The following is a 9,257-nucleotide window of genomic DNA, read 5'->3' on the forward strand; positions in this document are numbered from 1 at the left end:
TGACATGATAATAGCAAAACTTACCTCATCTTGCAGAGCATGTCAGTGCTAAACAAAAACAACAAATTAGAATACAAAGAACCTAATACAATTAAGATATGAGCATGCACATACAGAATATACTTACCTGGAGCTTACCTCTGATGCATCATTTTGCTGCAACCTTGCTCTTTGCTGTCGTAGAAAGTCTGGTCCTTTGCACCCCTTGATAGCACTTGATCTAGTTTTTTTTCTTTCTTTCTAGGAGCACGATTTTGAATCTGGTGTATCTCTATTATTTTAGATCCCCACTATGTGATATTCAATCCTATAGTATCACTCTAAGTCTTCTTTCCAATGCCACGGGTCTAACCAGATTTGCATTCTTCAAGGCAAAGTTATGCCCAATCTCTCACAATGACCTAATTATGGACCAGTTCAGTAGAGCGAACTTGTACGGCGTGCCATGTATCACCGTTTCCTCTTTTGGCTTTGATATTGATACAAATAAAACTAAATTTCGTGCACTATCTGCCACTTTTTACAGAATTCTAATCCACTTCTCAGAGAGAGCATTATGACGATTTTCCAAAGGTCACCTCTTTGAGATGATATTCAGGCGCCTACAAAAACCCTAACTTCCATAGAACATATCTCCAAAAATATAGCGAACCAAGATTTGAATTTCGGCCATAATGTTCATCATGGTTTCGGCTCAAATTTGTTTTAATATTAGCATCTAAGACTTCACAAAAATAAATCTATAGTGAAAATACCACGATCACTGCTTTTGGAGGATATATGAGGTTTATTTTTATAGAGTTGAGAGGGGCTTCTATAGAGAGTGTTGGAGGGATTTTAGGAGCTTAAAAAGTTATTAGTTATTGACTATTCAATGACCAAGATCAATGATAAATTCCATACCACAACCCCATGGGGTTTTAGCCCACTAATTGGGGTTACTAACTTCAATATTGAATAACTTACAAACCTTGAGGAATTACAAGGAGAGTTATATACTGATAGAAAGATATTTTTGAGTAGAGTATTCCTATAATGGTTATGAGACGAGAAACCATGAATTATGATACCCAATGTTCCATGGAAGTTCAGGGTCATCCTTGGTGTTGCGTGGGTTGACATCAATGACAACCTAAGATCATCTTTAGATCAACAAAAAGTCAGCTGCTCGAACCACCAATTCCATCTTTTGCTTTGTAGTGTACTCTGCGGGCACCATTCCTGTGGAAAAAAACTAGATAATATCTGCAAAGGGATCATCTGTGACTTTAATTGCAAATAGTTGTGCATCGGTCAGGTTATCTTCAAGACTCTTAGGTTCTTCTCCTGTCTTTATCCTGGATAAATGATCAAGCCCAACATTCAATCTTCTTGGCTTCACTATAACTTTGAAATAATATTCTTGGAATAATAACAACCATTGATAGATCTTCCCTCCTAAAACAGGCTTATTCACGAAATAATTTAGCATGGAATGATCCGTGAACATCTTAAAGTCTCCTCTCAACAAGTAATGTCTGAACTTTTGTAGCGCATACACTATAGCCAACCCCTCCCTTTTTGTCATGCTGTAATTATTTTCTACTTTAGACATCTTCCTCCTTGCAAATTATATGGGATGATCAATATCTCCTGCTCCTAGATGCGCTAATATTATACCCAATTCTATTCAATATGCATCAACATGCACATGAAACTCTTTCTTCCAATCCAGGAAAGCAAGAATCGGCATAGTTACCATCTTTTCTTTCAGCACGTTCAGACTCTTTTGGAATTCTTCATCCCACTAGAAGGTCACATCCTTCTTTAGAAACTTCTCCATCGTTGTAGTTATCTGCACATACCCTTTAATAAACTTCCTGTAGTAGCCCATGTGTCCTAGCATCGTAAGTAGTTGTCTTATTGTTTTCGATATTGGCAGGTTCACAATGAATATGATATTCACCGTGTCCATCATCAATCCCTGTTTACAAACCACATGCCCCAACAATATTCCAAATGGTGCACAAAAGATGCACTTCTTCAAGTTCAACAATATTTGATACTGCCTACACATATCCAACATCAATCTTAAGCTCACCACATGCTTTTTTAATAGCCCGAACATTGTCCAATCATCGAAGTAAACTTCCAGAAACTTGTGTATATACTCCTTGAAAGTTGCAATTACAACTCTGGAAAAAATGGCAGGCACATTCTTCAATCCAAACGGCATCATTGTGTATTGATAGTGTTAGAGTCAATATTTGCATACTGCCATAAGTGATCAAAAATCCTCTTTTCATATCATATTAGGGCCCCATTCTGAAATTTTTGTCATTCCACCTTGGTCCTCATTCAAAAATTTACTCATTGATGGTATCCCAAGTTCAAACTCCAAGGCCCTCCCAAAAAATCAATATTTGATGGCCCACCTTCATGTGTCTTGTTGAGCATACATTCATTTTAAAGTCTCATGTCATCATGTCTTATGTCAGTCAAGTCCACCTAAATTCTACTTGTTCAAGGTCCCATTAGGTCACTAGGTTTCATTCCTCCAAGGTCCAATAAAACACCATTCACTGCATAAGGCCAACAAAAGCATGAGAGTGAAAGAAATAATATCCCTTTTTCATTCAAAGAGGATTTGCAAACATGTAACTACAGTTGCCCGAGCTCTAATTTTCATTCCAAAGTATGGGTTGGTTTCAGATTGTAATTTTATTTCAAAAAAAGAAATGTAATATTTTTATTTATTTATGTAATTTTATGTTCATTATAAGTAATAAGTTACTATTCCTAAACTGTTCACTCAAACTCTATTGCCAACATCATCCACCTGCAAAGGAAAAAGTCAGAAGTCAAAGAGCATTAGTGTGAAAATTTCAAAAGTGATATGAAACATTAGAAAAAGGGTTTTCAAAGCATAAATCAAACCCATTCAAGTATAAAAGCACTCAAGATATCAATTCAACATTCATTTTCACTCATACACTCTCAAAACATCCTTAGCAAAAGGGAATTTTCGAGTTATAAATGAAATTGTGCAAAATGGGTGCAGAGGGCGCGTTTTGAACTAGTGCTATGCGTTTGCCTTAAAATGTTGCGCATTTCCTAAGGGCGTTGCCCGCCTATTAAGAGTGTTGCATGTTTGACCAGATTGCTGCGTGTTTTCCCGAAAACGTCCAAAGATTGCCCAAAGAGCACTACATCATCTCCAAGCTTCAAAATGTGTCACCAACAAGCTTGAGCAAACAAGTAGGTTGAAATCATATCACTCCTCTCCTCCACAGTTGAATTATATGGTGTTTCATTGTGTTTTAGTGTCCTACTAAATTCAAAACCCTAGTAACATAATCCCATTCCTAAATTTCATTTTCTAGCATCCTGCTACCATTCCTACATTTCAAAACTACCCCCTGTCACCTCCCTCATATCACACATCCCAATTTTCATCTCCTTAATTTTCTCACCCCATTCCATACTCTCTACACCTACATTCCATTTCATCATCTCCCTAGGGTTTGACTCCAATAACTCATGGCAAAAGAAGAGAACAGAAGTCATAGAGAGGAAGAAATACAAGAGAGGAGGCTATCTAAGAGAGGAGAAAGAATCATTAGACATGAGCCAACCAATACCAGAGAACTCATGGCATCTCCCATCAATGTGACATGATTTAAGCATGTGGGCTGTTTTGAGTTTTGTGAGAAAGTACAAAGGATCCAACATTATCATGTGTTGACCAGATTATTCATCACCAACCTCCATGACAACCAGGTAACCCTTGCTGGCGTCACCTTCACTGTATCTCCTGCTATCATATCAGCTACCTCTGGGATCCCAAATGTTGGGGGAATGGTTTTAACAAGGAGAATTGGATCATTTTTATTATGAGCCATATCTTAAACCAAGGTACAAGAATCAGAGAAAGAGGATTTTTCCTTTCTCTTACCTCCTACACAGATATGCTCCCATGATGAAAATCATCATGAAGTACTTCACTTGTGAGGGTAGGTTTTATAGGCTTTATTCCTATCATATCTGACTACTCATGCATTTTACAAGAGTCAAAATGCTCAAGATACCCTACTATCTTTATTGGAGCATTGAAAAGATGTCATTCATTGCCCAAAAGAGAGATTATGATCATCAAATGCAAAGTATCTTTCACCACACCCTCACCAAGATGATAGTCCCCCATTACCTTGATCAGCTTAACATTGCATGGGACGCCTTTATATCCAATGTGATTTTCATTGTCCCACCTATTCAGCATGGCCAAGAAGCACCTTCATCATCTCATCCTTCCACATCCATTCCTCCACCTCATCTTATAGTTCATACATCATCACCAAATCAATCTCTTTCACCCACCTCACCACCATCATCTTCATTTCACACTGAGACTGGTTCACCTAGCAGGGGTGAAATTAGCAAGCCTAAGAGGGTTGATTTGGGCATAATGGCACATACTTATCAAAGAGGCCATAGGTAGGGGTTTGACCCAAAAATTGTGGGAAGGGCCTTGCCTTCTTCATCAGCAAAGCAGGTACAGAAGGCAAGGAGAAGATGACAGAGACAGAGATCCAGCAGCAGCAGGAAGACCTCCATGAAACAAAGCAAGATTTTGACTTAGTTGATCTAAGGGAGCATAATGACAGTGAAAGCACAAACATTGTCATAAAAGAATGGGATGCACTCATAGGGGAGCTCTAGGTCAACTTGCAGAGGGCAAAATATATCATTTTGTACTATAAGCAGGAAAACAAGTAGTTTGAGACCAAACAAGAGCTTATGGAGATTCAGCTCATCAAGGAAAAGAGGGAGGCTGAAAAGACTAAGATTTTACTTGATGAATCATATGGAGTATATGGTGAACAGCTTGGTGAACAAGTGCCAAGAAAAAGGCCACAGACTAGAGGCCTAAAAAGAGCATTGAAGTTAGAGGAACAGAAAAAGGTTGAACTAGCTAATCAACTCACCCTAACTGAACAATTTTCCAAAATGATGAATGAGAACCGGGAGTATTGGCTTGAGAGGGTAAACGGTCATCTTGAGAAACTCCTAGTCAAGGCCAAAAGGGATAATTAAATTCACAAGAAGATGGCTAAACATTACGCCTACAGAGAAAGGATTTCCAGGGCAAACTTAAAGCTCCAAAGGAGAAGATTGAAGCCTTGACCAAAAAAGAGGAGAAAAGGAGGTTAGACATTCTTGCCGAGGCATCACTCCATGCCTTAAACACATGATCAGCCATCATCCCACCAATTTTGACAAGTTTTGAGCAAATTTTGCAAATTGTGAATTTTTGTGTTTTTTGAGGCATTTTTAGCACAGTAAAAAGGTCAAACACGCAGCACCTAGGGTGATGCGCTCTTTTTGGGGCATCTAATGAGCAAAAGGTCAACATAATCGGATTCATAGTGCTGATGACATGCACCCTATGCATTTTCTAGGCATTTGGAGACAAATGGGTCAGTCAAAAAGGTCAAAAACCACCAAAAAACCATGTTTCTGCCTCATTTCTAGCTTGGGCGCTGCGTGTTTACCAGTCTTGGGAGATTGAGTTTTTGACAGGGAAAATGAGATCCAATTTGAAAAATGAAGACATTTCTATAAAGTAGACTTGAAGGGCTTTTAAACAAGCCATCTTGGAGCAAATTTGGACACCGAGAAGGCACCCAAAAGCAGTCCTGAACTTGGAGGGCACGTTTGACAAAGAGAGGGCGCGTTTGACAGTCTTCTCCAATTTTCTGAGTTTCTCTCCTGTTTTGATTTTCACCTTGGAAAATGATGATTTTACCTATGTAAATGATCAAATTGGATGTAATTATCATATTTTTACTATTACCTAGGGTAAATGCATTAGGTAAATCAAGCAGATAAGTTATAATGAATCAGTTCACTTAAGATAGGAATGAGTCACTTGGACCATCCTACAATTTAACTATCAGTTCATATTTTTGTGTAATATCTTCCTCACCTCATGGATTCGACCCCTGAGGATGAGGGGAAGTGGTTTTCATGTCTATTTAGTCCCTTTCTTCACCATAGACAAGGGTTGGACTCTATTGGATGTTGTACTAGTGTTTCAGACTTTGGCATGAAATATATTGGATGAGTTGCAGCTATTTTGGTGGGATTCCTGTGGCATGGTATTTTGATATTGTTTCTTCTTCAGTTACATGTGTGTGAATGTTTTGTACCTTTCATGATCCATTTCACTTCTAAATATGTTTTATTTTCAAGGTGTGATAAGCAGAATACATCTTCTATGCTCTGTTTTGGGAGAATCATCATAATTTGTTTATTTCTTCAGTTTAAAAAGAATTCATGATTTTCATGCTCCTTTTAGCACCTCACTAGTCTAAGCCATCTCATCACTATACTACAAAGTGTTAAAGTAACTTGCCTGCCTTGCCCCATTAGATGTCTACAATTCTGATTCTCTTTTGCCCTGACCTATTTCACTCTCTGGCCTAATTCACTCATCCAGTGACTACCCCAACCAAATCAAATCAAACAAACCCTGAGCTATTATATCTAGCCTAAAACCCTAATCTATCTAGCCCTCTTGGCTATGATCCTTTGGAGAGAGCCCTCTCCGTCTTGGTAGGGCTAGCTACCAAGTCAAAAGATTGGTTTGTGGTTACCTCAGCTGGACTCTTCCTCAGCCTTGGAGATCCGGAGGAGTGATAACGGATAGGACCCCCACTCTGTGACAAACGTTGTTTTATGTCCGTCTTCTAGTGCAATTCTGATCTGGTGATATCCTGAGAAGCTATTTGTAAAAGAGTAAACCTCTTGTCCTCCTACATTATCGAACACTTCGTTTGTAAATGGGGTGGGAAAAGGGTCATGAAGGGATACATCATTCTGTTGATCATGTCCACACAGATTCTAATTTCCCCTTTCGCCTTCTTCTCCTAAACTACCATGGGACTTACCCATTCAGAGTCTTCAACAGGTTTAATTATCCCTGCTGCTAGCATCTTGTCCAATTATTCTTTTATCTTTTCCCTATATTTTGGGTTTAGTCTATAAGGCCTCTGCTTAATAGGATTTTCATTAGGCTTCAAGGGAATCCTCATAACTCCCAAATCCCCTAGAATGTTTTTCATATCTGAAAAAATAGAAGGGAACAACTCCTTATATTCATGACAAAAGTGTGTTATCTTACTGACAGTGTCTTCGTCCCAGTAATCTTCTATGGTCACATACTTCAGTTCAACTTCTATCGCTATATTTACTTGCTTTGTTTTTAGTGGTTTTGTTATATCTTGCATCTCTATTTCAGGCCCACTCACTTTGTGATGTCCCTCTGACTCCTTGATATCAATGTTGTGAGGATCTTCGTCCTCTTCCGCAGTGAGATTATAAAATTCTATCACATCCCGGATCTGCACGGCCCAATCAAGTTGCCAAATAACCGAAACTTCATTTTCAAAATCTTCATATTAACTATACTCAGGGTTGCATCTATATGTGGATAGTCATATTCAAATATGAACGTCATCACAAATCCAAACACCATCTTTGTCCAGCTAGCAGTGCCATGTCGAAGTTCAGTCTCCAAATACCAGTTCTTCGGGATTGTCTCCAATGTGTGTATAAATCCATGCACCCATTCCTCTCGCGGAATGTCTTCCCAAGCTACCATACAGAGATGTATATGATCCCTTGGATCAGTTTGACCATCATATTTATCCACAAGTTGCATGTCTACTGGACCAAATCTTACCCACATCAATCTCCTACATTTTTTCCAATCTGTGATATTATTCTTGTGAGCACCCCACCATCTAGCAGGAGTAGCTCTTAATCCCTGATCCAAAGCTATCAATCTCAGATATTCTAGTATTTGTCTCTCATAATCCCTAAGGAACATATTTATATCACCCAATCCATCATACACAGGTAAATCACATACCTTGGTTGTCATGCAGCACACTGCCTTGGTGATTCTTGCACATCGCCTGGTCGATACTTCATGCAATATGTTCTGCCAGTTCTCCAACTCCTTGTCTGAATCCAAAGTGCAAGAACTATCTTTCTCCCAGGTCATCTTCCCATCTGCAGTAGGATTGATCCACTCCTCTTCCTTCGTTGTGATCTAATAGATATTATCAACATCATCCACACCATATTCTTCTTTGACAGGCTCTGTATACCTCACACCTTCTGATGGATCCAATGGAACAATAACTCTCATATTATTGCTTTCGAATATCATCTACCTTTTCTTCAGATTAATGATAGCCATATTGGAAAATGCCCAATCCAATCCGAGCAGCGTGGGGTAAGGATTACTATCATCCACAATCTCAATTACTTCAAAGTCAGTGGTAGTGCGCACTCCGTCGATGTCCACTATGACATTAGACAACCTTCCTAGGGGTAATATTTTATGTTGATTTTCCATCTTCAACTGAATAGTAGACCATTGCAGCTTCAGCTTCCCCATCAATTCCCAAGTCTGTCTTGGCAAGACATTGGCATCAAACCCCAGATCCAAGATCACCTGGTCCATATCATACTCTCCAATCTGCGTTGTAAGCCTCATTTCTTTTCCCGTTCTCTTCTTGTGTCTATGCAGGTTATTCACTGCACACATCTCGCTCTACGGTACTTCCTTAGAAGCACAAGAATCTATCAACTCCTGTAATCCCTCTACGGACTTTTTATTCCTTAATAGCTTCATAGAGGTCTGTAAAAAGCACTTCAATATATTTGGATCCACATCCTATGTCACAACGGGTACCATCTTGCATTTATCATTTTGAGTTGGTTGCGCAATAGAGGTCGAGGCCCCATCATCCATAAAAATTCGCCTCGCCTCCATGAATGCTTTATTTTCCTTTAGGACATCAAATGTAGGCACTTTTTCATCAAACTTCCTCACCAAAGTGGCTTTAGCTTCCTTTTTCTGATCTTCCTTATTGTTCCTGATCGTAGTTCCACTCCTTGTTATAATGTCAATGCGCGGTTGATCTTCTCTTGGCTCAGCGGTCATCATTTGGACATTCGCTACAGGCTACTGGTTTCTTTTTTCTTGCATCTTCACAATGAGGACGGAACATTCTTCTTTGACATGATCAAAAGCCTTATAGTAATTACAGGTTGTCGTCGGGTTCTAACAGTGTCTCGTAAAGTGTCCATCCTTTCCACAATTGTAACATATAATCTGGCCACGACCTCGACTAGCTCTTCCTCCTCCTCCTCCTCCTCCTCCTCCTTGAAATCCTCCTTGACCAGCATGTTGGCCTTGCTATTCA

This window comes from Pinus tabuliformis, chromosome 6 (genome assembly GCF_031772625.1).
Source record: "Pinus tabuliformis cultivar Carrire ecotype Pingquan chromosome 6, CPIR1, whole genome shotgun sequence".
NCBI lineage: Eukaryota > Viridiplantae > Streptophyta > Pinopsida > Pinales > Pinaceae > Pinus > Pinus tabuliformis.